We start from the raw sequence: 14,621 nt of genomic DNA, 5'->3' as shown, positions 1-14,621 counted from the left end.
TACATTTGATTTTATAACTATAATTCTCAAATTTATTTAGTCTAGGCTCTACGTTTAAATTCAGTGCTTATCACCTGTCCGTTACCACATTTTCGCTTTACTTTCTTGAGTTCTTTGCTGTGATTTATCTTTTTGTTTATTGAATTTTATCTTTAATTAGCTTTTTTGGGAAAGACTTATGGATACTGAATTATTTTCATTTTTGTTTTTGCATACTTGGTAATGTTTATTTTGCCATTATACTGAAAGAGTTACTTAGCTGGTTATGAAATTCTTGACCTGCTTCTTCTAATGTAGAGTGGGTGAACGTTACCTGATCTTCTTCCTACGGCCACCTTATCTGAAACCTGGTTGTTTCCTCCTCAGAGTCAAAGTCTAAGGGCTGGAAAGTGACTTCAGTCTGCTTTCCTATAGCCTGAGCAGTGTAGGGAGCAGTGACAGTGCTCAGCTCAAGCCTTGCGCAGTGTTTGTTGGAGGACTGTGCACAGTATTTGTTGCTCAGTTTTTTTCTTCTGAAATTTTGATAAATGTCATATATTCATCCTGGTCAGAATGAGTTCAGATCATTCATAAATTCTTTAGTGATCCTAGAAAGTGACATATCCTGGTAGTTTTTCTTGCCTGTACTGTGGGTTCTGTAGGTCTGAATTTTCTCCTGACTGATTTCTTTAGCCATCAGTTCACCCTTTCAGTCCTTTTTCCTCCAAATTTCGGGGTACTACTTGGAATTTCCATGATTTTGTCACCTCACTTCTGACACTTACTGTTTTGAGGCTTAGAAAGGCGTTAAGAACTCCTCCATTCCCCACCAGAAATTTTGTTCCATTTCCTTACCTGCAGATAAAATTGAGATTATGTCCTTTTTCTTGTTTGGTTCCTGCAGGTGAATATTTTGCAGGCTTTTACAGTGTTTTGTTTATGGTTTTAAGTATTGGGAAAGAAATTCTGAAATCTGCCACGTTTAGGCGATATGGCCGTGTTTAATTTCAAAGGCAATCTAAAGGAATACCATATATACGAACCAGGATGCTGCAGCATACAGCTGTGTCACTAATACGACGTGTGGTCCAAGAGCAGTCTCGTCTTTTTATCTGAGTTTTCCATAAAAATATTGTCCCTGTGTGTTCCATGATGTGAAAAGGGTTGGGAAACATCTGAATTCCAGGACCTAAAATTCACATGTTTTGTTCTTTGAACAACAACAAAGATTTTGGGGTTTTAAATATGGATTGCACAGAACACATTCTCTATATCTCGATAGCCTGTTCCTTTTCTAGGGATGAAAAGTTTCTGTCTAGAGTTAGAATAATTAAAAACAGGAAATGAGAGTTAAAATTGCTGGATCTGCACAATTCTCATTTTTTAAGTTGTATATTTTGTGTTTGTATAATTTGGTTGCCTTAAAAATTTAACACAAATCTATTCATTGAAGAAGTATTTATTGAATACCTCTTTTAGGTGCTAAAGAGAGATATATAAACAAATATACTAAAGCATGATCAAGTTAAAAAATGGGAGCTTATACATAAAGCGACTTTGTGTGGCCACACTGTACCATTCACATAGCAACTACAGCAGAAGTTGTGCTGTGCAGCTGGCCCTACATGTTCCATGTGTAAGGTAGCACAGAATTCTGGCAGTGGTCAAATTATCTGGGACATAAAAAGAGATAAGAACTGATGATCAGGGACAACTTCTAGGGGGTTGTGATATCAGAAAAGGATTTCCACAGGAGGACAGCAGTTGATAAGAGATTACAAGCAGTTCAGTAATGTTGGAACATAAGTTAACAATGGATAATGGGAGAGAGAGCTAGAGAGACATAATCATAGCTCATAAAGAGCCTTATGTACCCTGCTAAGAAATTTGGCCTTTATCCTGTTTATTAGTTATCTATTGCTACATAACAAATTACCCCAAACTTAGTGGCCTAAAACAACAATTATTATCTCACAGTTTCTAATGGTGAGGAATTCGGGAACCACTTAGCTGTGCAGTTCTGGCGGAAGTTCTCTCGTGAGATTGTAGTTAAGGTGTCAGCTCTGGCTGCAGTCATCTTGATTGTGACTGTAGGAGCTGTGGCCAGGATGGCTCACACACGTGGCTGGTGAGAAGATTTCTCACTTCCTCACTGGCTGTTTGCAGGAGACCTCATTTCCTCACTGAATGGGCCTCTCTGTAGGGCTGCTCTCAGCATGGCAGCTGGCTTCCCACAGAGCAAGTGATCCAAGAGTGAGAGGGCACTGAAGACAGAAGCCATAGTGTCTCTTATAACCTGGCCTTGAAAGTGATATATGTCATTTCTACCATATTCTATTGGTTATACAGATCAACATTGGTATAATGTAGAAAGAAGCTACAAAAGGATGTGAATACCAGGTCATGGGGATCACTGGGGACCATGTTGGAGGCTGGCTCCTCCATCCTGGAAGTGATAAAGAACTATTAAGTGTTTTGAGCATATAGGTGATGTTCATATTTACATTTCAGATATATGATTCTAGTGTGGAGAATGAGGTGTAGAGGCCAAAATTAAAGTCATGGAAACACTGTAATAATCCAGAGTTGTTGAGATCCTGAACTAAAGGAGTGCTTATGAAGTTTGAGATTTTTTGAGAATAATTAAGAGACAGAAAAGGCATAGTTTACTGGTTATTGATTAGATGTGGTGAGTTAGGAAGTAGGGGAGTTAAGGATGACTGTTAGATGTCTGAGTTGAGAAACTAGGTAGATGTTGATGTGGTCCACTGAGATGTAGGATATGTAGATAGAATCATCCAGTAGACTGGTATCTGTAGGTTGGGAGTTCAAACAAAAGGGAATGAATAAGAGTGTAAAATGAGAAGAAGAAGAGGGCCTAAGATGAAACACTGGGGATTTCAGTGTGTTGGGGAAGGGAAAGGATCCAGCAAAAGAGACAGGGAAGAAATGAGTTAGATAGTAAGCCAGTGAGTGTGATTTCACAGAAGCCAAGGGAGAATACAATGTTGAGAAAATAAGGATCTATAGTTAATCTATAATCATAAAATGTAAAGCTTAATGAAACTCTGAAGTATAATTTGAAAAGCCTGAAGTCAATGCTTTAATTTAGTGAGTTAGCATAGTGACCCTAACCTCAGTGTGAAAACACGGAATGAATTTTTCCAGGGTAGTATTGTTGGGATCTGATGATTCCCTTCCCGTTGCCCCTCCAAAGTATACATGTGCATGTGCGTGCACACGAGCACACACACAGCCCACGTAACTTGATAAAGCAGTTAGCTTCTTCTCCACCCCTTCTGCATCTTACTGTAATGAACTATAACAGGAGTCAGGAAACTGTTTTCTGTAAAGATCCTGATGGAAAATATTTTAGGTTTTGTGGGTCATATGGTCTCTTCCACAACTACTCAACTCTGTTGCTGTAATGTAAAAGCAACCACAGACAATATGTAAATAAATACATGTGACTGTGTTGCAAACAAATTTACAGAAACAAGTGGCATAGCAGTTCGCTCCTAGGTATACATCCCAAAGAACTGAAAGCAGGGACATAACAGATACTTAGACACCAATGTTCATGGTAGCATTATACATAATAATCAAAAGGTGGAAGCAACCCAAGTGTTCATCAACAGATAAATGGATAATCAAAATGTGGAATAGACATACAATGGAATATTTTTCAGTTTTAAAAAGAAATGAGGGGCTGGCCTGGTGGCACAGTGGTTAAGTTCGCGCCTTCCACTTTGGTGGCCCAAGATTCATCGGTTTGGATCCCGGGTGCAGACATGGCACACTTGGCAAGCCATGCTTTGGCTGCCGTCCCACATATAAAGTAGAGGATGATGGGCACAGATGTTAGCTCAGGGCCAGTCTTCCTCAGCAAAAAGAGGAGGATTGGTGGCACATGTTAGCTCAGGGCTAATCTTCCTCAAAAAAAAAGAAGGAAAAAAGAAATGAAATTCTGACACATGCCACAACATGGATGAACTTTGAAACCATTATGCTAAGTGAAATAAGCCAGACACAGAAGGACAAACATTATATGATTCTACTTATCTAAGGTACTCAGTGTCGGCAAATTCATACAGACAGAAAGTAGAATAGAGGTTGCCAGGAGCTGGGGGAATAAGGAATGGAGAGTTATTGTTTACTGGATACAGACTATCTATTTAAAATATGAAAAAGTTCTGGAAATGGATAGTGATGGTGGTTGCACAGCATTATGAATGTACTTAGTGCCACTGAATTGTACACTTAATGGTTAAAATGGTAAGTTTTATGTTATACATTATTTTATCACAATTAATAATATATGTAATAGTTAAAAAATTAAAACAAAGACAGCAGGGAGAATTTGGCCCATGGGCCATAGTTGACTAGCCCCTGGCTTATGAACTCCTGAGTGCAGAGATTCTGTCTCTTTCAACTTATATGTAGAGTGTCTAACACTTGCAGCTGTTTTATGGAAGGTAATAGAGAAGTTCAACATTGCTAAGTGAAATTAAGAATTTGTCTTCCTTTTTTACTTGTATATTTATTTTCATAGTCTGTTTAGTGTTTATTTAATATTTGCTTGATTTTTTACTGCAAGTTGAGAGAGACAGTTGCCCTATGATGTCAAAAGATCACAGCGTTAAAAAATATATTAATTTTACATAAAACTCTTAACTAGGAAAAAGAAAATAGATGTTTGTCATTAAACTTTAAATGACTTTAATCTTTTCCTTCATACAGTTTTGAAAAGTATCATTTCTAATAAGCCAGTGCTCATGTCACACATAAAATGTTTATGTTCTCTCTTTACACATGTATCTAAAAGCTGTAGATTTTACACAGTACCAGCTTATCATTGTGGTCTAATCAGTGACAGTAAGCTGCCTGGGTAAGAAGTGAACGTGACTGACAGGAGTAGGTTTGTCTTCCTGTCTAGCGGTGTATTGAACTATAGAAATAACTTACACTGGAGAGAATAACCAAAGAGTTTTCCTTAGATGAAAACCTATCCTTTTTTCACATTTCATTATATCACTTTACAGATTCTTCGGGGGTATTTACAAATATTTATTAATGTTCATAGCTATTTAATATGGGTCCCTCTTTACAAACGAGGAAACTGAGGAGGAAAAGCATGGTGAACTTCAGAAGGGATCATAGTCGTTAATGACAGGAAGAATCTTCTTGTTGTGGTTAAAACACTTAGTCAACTATGGCCCAACTCAAAGAACTGACACTCCTCCTTTCATTTCTAGGAGAACCACTGATTAACTGACCCAAATAGCATAAGTAGATATTATCAGTCAGTTGCTATAATGTATAGCAAACAGAGTGTGTTGTGACATTTGTTTTATTTGATAGCTAGTTTTGAGGTTTTTCTATTTTCTGGGTTTTTTTTTTTAGCATTGGGCCCAGGATCAATTGAGGATGATATTTTGTAATCCAGTGTTTAAATAGTAATAGAATTGAGACAAATGCAATTATTCATCTTTGTCAAGACTTACTCTTGGCAGTTTTCAAATGTATCTTCTTGAAATGTCATCGAAATACTAGAATATAATTTTAGTGCCAAGCACTTTTTTACATTTTCAAAGTGTTTAACTTAGTCAATTTAAAATGCACCCAAGTCAAAAGTAACTACTTTGAAGAGGGAAATTGAAATAATGTAATAATTTCTATGTAGAGAAATTCTATAAAACTCAAACTTGTCTATTCTTATGGTCCTTAAGATGTATTTTCTATAAAATACTAAATAAATTTTGCAATTGGTATCAGTTTTCACATTAGCTACAAAAAGTGTCCTTTTTTGCTGCCAGGTTAAGCATTCAAGGCTTATCTAGAAATGAATGTTATTTTTTTTAAAGTGCTAGTTTCTCATATCTCTCCAATTAGTTGATTCTCTAGAATGTGATTCATTTAATGGTGTGTTATCTGCAGTGTTTATTTACACTGTCTGGCAGGCTACAAAGGCTTGTGGCATTTCCTAGTGAGAAACAACTCTGTGACTAATGTAATTGATCTGCCACTGCCTCTTCCTGGTCTGGATGTCCTTTCTAGGAAAATACAGATGCAAGAAGTGAGCCAGAGGTCATTAAGAAGAAACATGTCAGTGCCTCTCTTGTTTCTAGAAATTTTAATATTTATTAGTTAAAGAACTTTGTTACTGAGTTCTTTTTAGGAAACTTGGACTGTATGGTCAATGATGAAGAATCAGCTCAAGGAAAAAAATGTATAATGTCTTACAGCATAATGTGACAAGATTTCATACTCGGGACTTAAAAAGACCTAAGTGCCTTGAGGTATATGAGATCACATTGTCATCGAAATGTAGTTTGTTTGTAGTTGCTGAGAATTCCCAGTCATTTCTTTCCTCTCTTTCTGATTCACTGAAAAGCTTTGAGCCTTTGATGTATTTATGATTTAATTATTGTAGTTTACTGTGACCTCCAATTGCCATGCTCAGAATTTTGAACACCTCAGCATATTTACAGTCTAGTCAATTCAGTGACTTGGGAAGATGGGAAGAGGCCCATGAGCTAGACTCCAGGTTTTCTCTTAGCTTGTTTCTTACTGAAAGGAATGCAGTAAAACACTGCAGCTTTTTGTATGTGTTGTTGGCTGCGTGTTCCTAAAACACATGCAGTCAAGTAGGTCTTTATTGAGTACAAGATTCGCCTCAGTTGTTCCCCTAAAGGATCAGGGAGGCATTGGAGCCAGTTCTGTGGTCATGATAGAGAGCCCCAACACTTCCTTTTCTTCAGAGTTTCTACAAGAAGCAGCATAAAGCAATATTAGCATGTGATTGCCCTTTGGCTTGGAGGCTTCAGTAAATCCAGAGGGTGAGACTGATTAGGATTTGCAGTTTTTTGTCTGGCTGGAAACTGTTTGGCATCTGGTCCTAAAAGTAGTTGTTTTTCATAACTAGGAATGTGGTTTTGTTTATGTTAGCTGCTTTAAGCATTTTATTCAAAGAGTTGAGAACATAAAAGATTTCAGCTGGGTGATTATAGTTAGAACTTGATGTACAAAGCCCTTAGGAGTTCAACAAACTTATGACCTTTACAACTGGTTATATTTCCAGTTTTCCTAAAAAAGAGTATGGAACTGTTGCCAGGCATGGTTTAAAGTGTATATAGTATCTATATAAGTACACTAATTGCTGTGTAGATCTCCAAGGCCAGAGAATGTCCTGGCAGCTTTGTCTCTAGGATCACTCTAACTAGTGCTCCTTATTGCATTATCTACAGAGAAACCAGGTTCACAGCCTTTGCTTTTTTATTTCAGGCACCAAAAGGTGCTTTCGGTTTATCAGTTTTAAAGGCTGGGAGAAGGATTGGGAGGGAAATTTGACATGGGAAATATTATTTTCTTGAGTGGGTAAATAAAGTCAGGGAAGAACAGAGGACAAACAAGATGAGATGAGATGCATTTAAGTTTATTCCATAGTTCTGTCACCATAATAATTCACTCAGAAAGGATTTGTCTTGAATTTAGTGTTAAAAGGAAGAGGCCTGGGGCAAGTGCAGGCCAGCGCTGAGGAACAGTGGTGGATTGAGACCTATTGTATTTATAAGTGATTCCAGGGCTGTCCGGGTGTCCTGATTTAAAGGCTGCCTCTTGAGTCAGGAAATTGTATCTTGTTCTGAGGTTTACTGTAATAAAGTACAGAGTCCTAGGGGATGGTACTGCTGGCTCCATGAATCACTTTACAGGCTTGCTGTACTGACCCAAGCTCCATGATTTATTTATGCCATACCAGAGTAGGAATGGCAAATATGTAAGCCACACATGGTTTCTAGGATGAATCTTTAACTGGGAAACTGCCATAAATCCATAAAGTGAGACAGGGCAGAGCCAGCCACATGTCATGTCCAAGAGATCTCTTCCTGTTTTATAGGGATGAGCAGTTCTAGAACTGGTGAAGTTCAGCATCCTTCTTGGAATGTGTCCTTAGACTTTATGTGTGCTACCCAGTCTTTGATTCATTGCTTACAAATCTGAAAAATAGCTCTGAATGGCAGTCTAGTCCTGTTGTCACTAATAGTTTCTCTTTGATTTACTTCTATAAAGTGGAATTGACTTGAATGTTTTAGATTGTTGCCCATAGGTCTTTCAAGCAATTTTTGTTGTTGTTTGGAAAGTACCGCACTGGGCTACTAATCCAGTGATCAGCCATCCTCTTTTGTATCTAAGCTTATGATTGCCGGTATTTCAATAAGATTAGGATTCTACCTAGCTGTTTGAACTTCATTTGATTCCCCAGCACTAATAAAGAGATTCTATTAGAATTGCACTTAGGATGTATATTGGGTAGCCAAATATTGAAGCAAAATGGACAGCATAATAATTAACTTATCTGAATGAAATAGTCTGTTATTTTAATTAAACTTTTTACTTTGAGATAATTGTAGATTCACATGTAGTTGTAAGAAATAACACAGAGAGATCCCATGTACCATTTAGGCAGTTTCCCCAATGGTAACATCTTGTAAAACCAAGATGTGATATTGTATACAGTATCACAACCAGGATATTGACATTGATATAGTCAAGACACAGAACTTTTCTGTCACCACAGAGATCCTCTTTTATAGCCATACTCATTCCCCTCTCACCTAACCCCTTCTTATCTCTTGCCAGCCTCTAATCTGTTTTCCATTTCCATAAGTTTGTTATTTCAAGAATGTTGTATAAATGGAATAATATGGTGTATAATATTTTCAGACTTTTTTCACTGTGTATAATTATCTGGCGATTCATCCAGGTTGTTGTGTCTATCAATAGTTCATTCCTTTTTATTTTTTATCCCATGATATGGATGTACTACAGTTTGTTTAACCGTTCACCTGTTGAAGGACAGACATCTGGGTTGTTTCTAGTTTGGGGCTTTTATGAATAAACCTACTATAAACATTTGTGTATGGGTTTTTGGGTGAACTTAAGTTTTTGTTTTTCTGGAATAAATGCCCAGATATATGATTGCTTGGTGATATTGTAGTTGCATGTTTAATATTTTAAGAAACTGCCAAACTGTTTTCCAGGCGGTGGTACCACATTACATTCCCAGCAGCAATGTATGAGTGAGCCTATTTTTCCACATCCTCATCAGCACTTGGTGTTGTCTTTAATTTTATTTTAGCAATTCTAATAGGGATATAGTGGTATCTCATTGTGGTTTTAATTTGCGTTGCCCTAATGGAGAATGATGTTGAATATCTTTTCTTATGCATATTTGACATCTGTATACCCTTTTTAATGAAATATGTCTTTATATCTTCTTCCCATTTTCTAATTAGATTTTTTTCTGCTGTTGAGTTTTGAGAGTTCTTTACTCTGAATACTAGTCTTTTGTCAGATATGTGGTTTGCACGTATTTTCTCTCAGGCTGTAGCTTACCTTTTCATCCTCTCAACAGAGACTTTTAACTAACTGTGACTTTAGTTATTGGAATTTTTTTTTAGTTAATCAACTTTATGTTTCAGAGCAGTTTTAAGTTCACAGCAAAATTAGGCAGAAAGTACAGAGAGTTCCCATATATCCCTATCCCCATACATGCACAATCTCCCCCACTATCAACTGCTGGCCCAAGGGTAGTACGTTTATTACGATCAGTGAACCGACATTGATGCATCATTGTCACTCAAAGTCCATAGTTTACATTAGGGTTCACTCATAGTTTTGACAAATATATAAACAACATGTATCCACCATTGTAGTATCATATAGAGTAGTTTCACTGCCCTAAAAATCCTCTGTGCTCTCCTTATTTATCTTCCCAACCCCTGGCAACCCCCCTCCATAATTTTTTGTTTTCCAAAATTTCATATAGTTAAAATTATATATTATGTAGCTTTTTCAAAATTGCTTCTTTCACTTAGTAATACTATATGCATTTAAGTTTCTTTCACATCTTTTCATGGTTTTATAGCGCATTTCTTTTTAGGACCAAGTAATATTTCGTTGTCTGGATGTACCACAGTTCATTTATCCACTCACCTACTGAAGGACATCTTGGTTGTTTCCAAGTTTTGGCAATTATGAATAAAGCTGCTATAAACATCCCTTTCCAGGTTTTTGTGTGAACATGTTTTCAGGTCATATGGATAAATATTGGGGAGCGCGATTGCTGGATAGTATGATAAGCATAGGTTTAGTTTTGTGAGCAAGAAACTGCCAAACTGTCTTCCAAAGTGGCTGTACCATTTTGCCTTCCCACCAGCAGTGAATGAAAACCCCTTTTCTTCTTGCGATTGTTTGGTATTCTCTCTGTTTTGGATTTTGTGTATTCTAATATGTGTGAAGCGCTATCTCATTGTTTTAATTTGCAACTCCCTAATGCCATATGACCTTGAACATCTTTTCATATGTATATCTGCTTTGGTGAGGTCTCAAGGTCTTTTGCCCAATTTTTAATCAAGTTATTCATTTTCTTATTGTTGACTTTTAAGAGTTCTTTGTATAGTTTGGATAACAGTGCTTTATCAGGTGTGTCTTTTGCAAATATTTTCTCCCAGTCTGTGGCTTGTCTTCTCAGTCTCTTGATATTTGAAATTTTTAGACACATATGCTTTATACAATAATGGCACAGGTTTGTTTGTATTCAAGTTTCCAGAATACAACAACTTATATGCTTAAATTAAACAATTTAAGCTTCTCTTTTTTTAGTGGAGAGACATTATTAGTGAAATGTAAGGGAAAATAATTTCCAGATACACGTGATTAACCAGTCGAACCGGGGAGGGTTTACTATTCAGTTTTGTAAGTGTCATTTACAGATAACTTTTCAGAAGAAAACAACCAGTTCCTTTTTTAAATATGGTTAAACAGTTGATAAGTAAATCGCTGCTTAGTATATACTGCCTCAAAAAGCCCACAGATCTATTAGTTTAAATCTAACACAACATACCAAAATTCCCTATTTTCCCCAGATCTTCAAAAGGCTTTACCCACCTAATTGCTTTATAGGGTTCTTAGGGCTCACCAGGCTCCATCCACCACAAGACTTCGTCACACCACCCTGGTCCAGTTACCCGGAAGATTTCTCAGGATATCTTAAGATTGAGTATTTTGGCTCAATGCTTAGTGTAAGCTTTGTCACGTAGAAGACATTTAATAAATATGTACTGAACTGAGCTGAACCAGCAGGGGAAAGAGAGATTAGAAGACTGCGTTTTAAGTGAAGAGGATTAAAAAAGCACTAAGAAAGGAAAGCATGTATTTGGTAACATCAGAAATTTCCAAATGACTAAAGCATCAGGCTGGAAATTTTGAGTTATAGCCAAACTGCAAATGATTTGAATGTCATCATGTATAGTTTGTGAATTTATATACTTATATTTTACATAGAATGGTGAATTTTTATAGCTAGACTGTTCTTAGAATTCATTTTCTTAATCCAGAGAACATCAAATTGAGATCTGTCAGTAGATCCCAAATAATTTCTCATTCTCCTACGCCTTCGTTCTTAGGCTCTTAAAGCAGGCGTCCTCAAGTATACTGGCACATGTACATAGTAATCACAGAAATCTGCAAAAATAAAACTAATATATGTAATTAGAGAAGATCTGGGGTTTTCTTAGAGACTGTTAACATTTGCTTTTACTTCAGTCTTTCTGTTGCTTTCTCTCTTTGTTTCTTTCAAAAATACATATAAATAAAATTTCTTATATTCATGATGTCCTGTGTAAGACAGTGTGTATTTACTCTAGAATTACTCTACTTTAAGTTTGAAACATCTTTTTTCTTTTTAAAATGTGGTCTTAAATGCAATTTAAGCATGTGTACTCAATCCAATGTCTTAGTTCTCGTTGTGGTAAGATTCTAGGGTATGAGAAGCAATCAAGTCTTTTTACCCAGAGGTGTATTTGGACCAATCAGATAATGAGCTTTATAAATTAAGATATAGTATTATGTTGGGTTTTATTTTTTCCCCTTCACAAAAGGCTTTCAATTGTTTTGACTCTCTAGGGTAGTGGCGGAGATATGGTTTATTAAGGACTTCTGCTCTGCAGAGATTGATGTAGAAACTACCACAGAGAAGATACTGGAACTCTTAGCCAATCAATAGAAGACAGTAAGACCCTTTGTCGGCTGTGGTACAATTCGTAGGAGGTCATTTCATTTTGCCTCATCTGACTCAAGCAGGAGCATTCCCTGATAATGTAATCCCTGTAAAATTTCCTAATGTCGGTCTAATCATGAATGAGCCATTGAAGATCCACATTTGTTGTTTGTACTCTTTATACTAATTTCTTAAGCCTTAACTTTGTTCTCCAAAGTAATCAAGGCAGGAGGGCCAACATCTATCAACTCTGTTTAAGTGAGATTTTAAGAATCGACCTTACACATGATACAGCTTACAGATTGCTTTAAATAAAATATCTAGGCATACCTGCTTATCTTAGAAATTCATCAGCAAATCAGCCCATCAGATTCCAGTTCATATAGATCACCTAGCCCTATAAGACTTTTACTCAGTGTACTTGGACTTAGAGTAGAACTGAATTAAGTCACAGCACTTTGGCCAAGCTTTCGGCGAATAATTATTTAGCACTAAGGAGACAGAATAGCATTTCCAAATGTTTTAAGAACAGTCAGGTGGAAGAATGATTAAATTTCTTTAATGTGGCCTAAAAGGATAGCACTAAAGAGGTTAGAAAGAGTCAGCTTTCAGGATTGATTTTATAAAGTAACTTCTAAGGGTTAGGTTATCAAAGCTGGTATAGGTTGTTTTGCCATAGCTAGAGTTCCATGTCTTTAAATGTGCTTAAGCGTAGGCTGGAGGGCCACTTGACAGGAATATTACAGAACAATATCAAGCAATAACTGTCATGGATGGATTTGATGATCTGTAAGATCTTTGCTATTCTGAGTCTGTGTTTCCAGTTTTGCTCTCTGTGGTCTTGAAAGACTAATTTATGGTCTGTTTTCACTTCCTTCTACTGTTTTACTCCTCAGCCCTTTTCAATGTGGCTTCTGCTGCCAGCACTGAATCTGCTTTCCAAAATAACTAGTAACATTCCAAAAGCTAAATCCAATGAAAATTTTGCATTCTTTGTCTTGACTTGTCTGTAAACACTTTAAAGTATTAGATCACTTCTTATGTCTTGAAACCTTCTTTCTTTGGCTTCCAAGATACCACTTTCTCCTTGTTTTCTTCTGCCTCTAAGACTGTTGCCCCTCAGTTCTTTACAGACTTTTTTTCTACCAGTGCTAGGTGCCCCTCCTCTGATCGTGGTGGTCTCATGCACTCCTATTATTTGAGCTACCTTCTGTGCTGATCATTTCCACATCCATCTTTAACTCAGGGCCTGGCTCCAGGCCCATCACTACAACTGCCTACTAGATACCACCTCTTAAAAGTTCATAAGGTTGTTGTAAGGATTAAATTATTTAATCCATGTAAAGTGCTTAGCAGAATACCTGGCTCTGTAGTAATCGTGCTGACAGTGTTGATCATGGTGAATTTTTATCCAGTTCATTCATAGTCTCTTATTCATTCTCTTGAGGAACCATTGGCTTATCCTTAAATCACCACTTTCTAAACTGTTTTCTTAGAATATGAGTATGCCTCAAGGTGTTAATTGGTGCTCCACTTGGAAAATGAGGAAGTAGGGTTTTATGGTCAAGTAAGTTTGGAAATGGTTTATAACAGGGTTGGCAAACTGTTTCTGTAAACGGACAGATTGTAAATATATTGGGCTTTGTGGACCATTTGGTCTGTGTTACAGCCACTCACATTTTCTGGTGTAGTGCTAAAGCAGCCATAGAAAATACCTGAACAAATGAGTATGTTTATGTTCCATTAAAATTTTATTTATAGACACTGAAACTTGAGTTTCGAATCATTTTCACAAGATATTATTATATATTATGTCACAAAAATATTATTCTTTTCTTTATTTTTTCAATCATTTGAAAATGCAAAAGCTGTTCTTTGCTCAGGGGCTATACATAAACTGGTGGTGGGCCAGATTTGGCCTGTGGGCAGTAGTTGGGCAACCCCTGCTTTAAAATGTAGTCTCCTATTAAAGATGTGTAACCTACACCATGAAAGCTCTTATAGGTTCTACACCAGTGTGCTGTTAGACCTAATGTTCCTTCTGTTTATTTGACCATGGAAATCTTTTTTCATAGGACATTTGTTAATATCTCCTACCATACGTCTGAGGAATACACTTTTGAGAAATGCTGACCTAGAGAGTAACCACATGTGCTAGAGGTGAAAATTTTGTCTGTGGAACAGACTGGAAATGATACGAGAAAGTATCCTCCCCTTATTCATCTTGCTCTGATCAGCTGAGCTACCTATTTGCAGAGAGAACGGCACTTTGGAAGATGGAATTACCCCTGTAAGGAAGGCACCAGTTAGGCACTACAGCTGAGTCAAAGATTGGCTGAACTGAAGGTGGACATGATAAAGTTCATGCCATCAATTAGCCTTTAGGAATGGGAAAAATGTGTATGTTGCTATAACATAAGACAAAATAGAAGTGCTTTAAGAGGGATAAAATATGCAGTCAAGAAGGATAACATCCAGAGGACATGTTACAAAATACAAGCAGTAATAGTTATCATTTTCTATAGTTTTCAAATCTTTACTACTCTTGGTAAAATACTAAGCAAAGTTTAAAAAAAATTTC

The 14,621-nt window shown here is 36.7% G+C and overlaps 1 protein-coding gene across 22 annotated transcripts in view; it reads left to right on the top strand.

Moving 5' to 3' along the window:
* Positions 1-14,621, top strand: part of ERC1 (ELKS/RAB6-interacting/CAST family member 1) — a 516,922-nt gene that overhangs the window by 354,853 nt on the left and 147,448 nt on the right. The window lies entirely within an intron of this gene.

The sequence above is a fragment of the Equus caballus genome, chromosome 6, assembly GCF_041296265.1.
Source record: "Equus caballus isolate H_3958 breed thoroughbred chromosome 6, TB-T2T, whole genome shotgun sequence".
NCBI classification, from domain to species: domain Eukaryota; kingdom Metazoa; phylum Chordata; class Mammalia; order Perissodactyla; family Equidae; genus Equus; species Equus caballus.
This window is presented reverse-complemented; position numbering and strand designations above follow the sequence as displayed.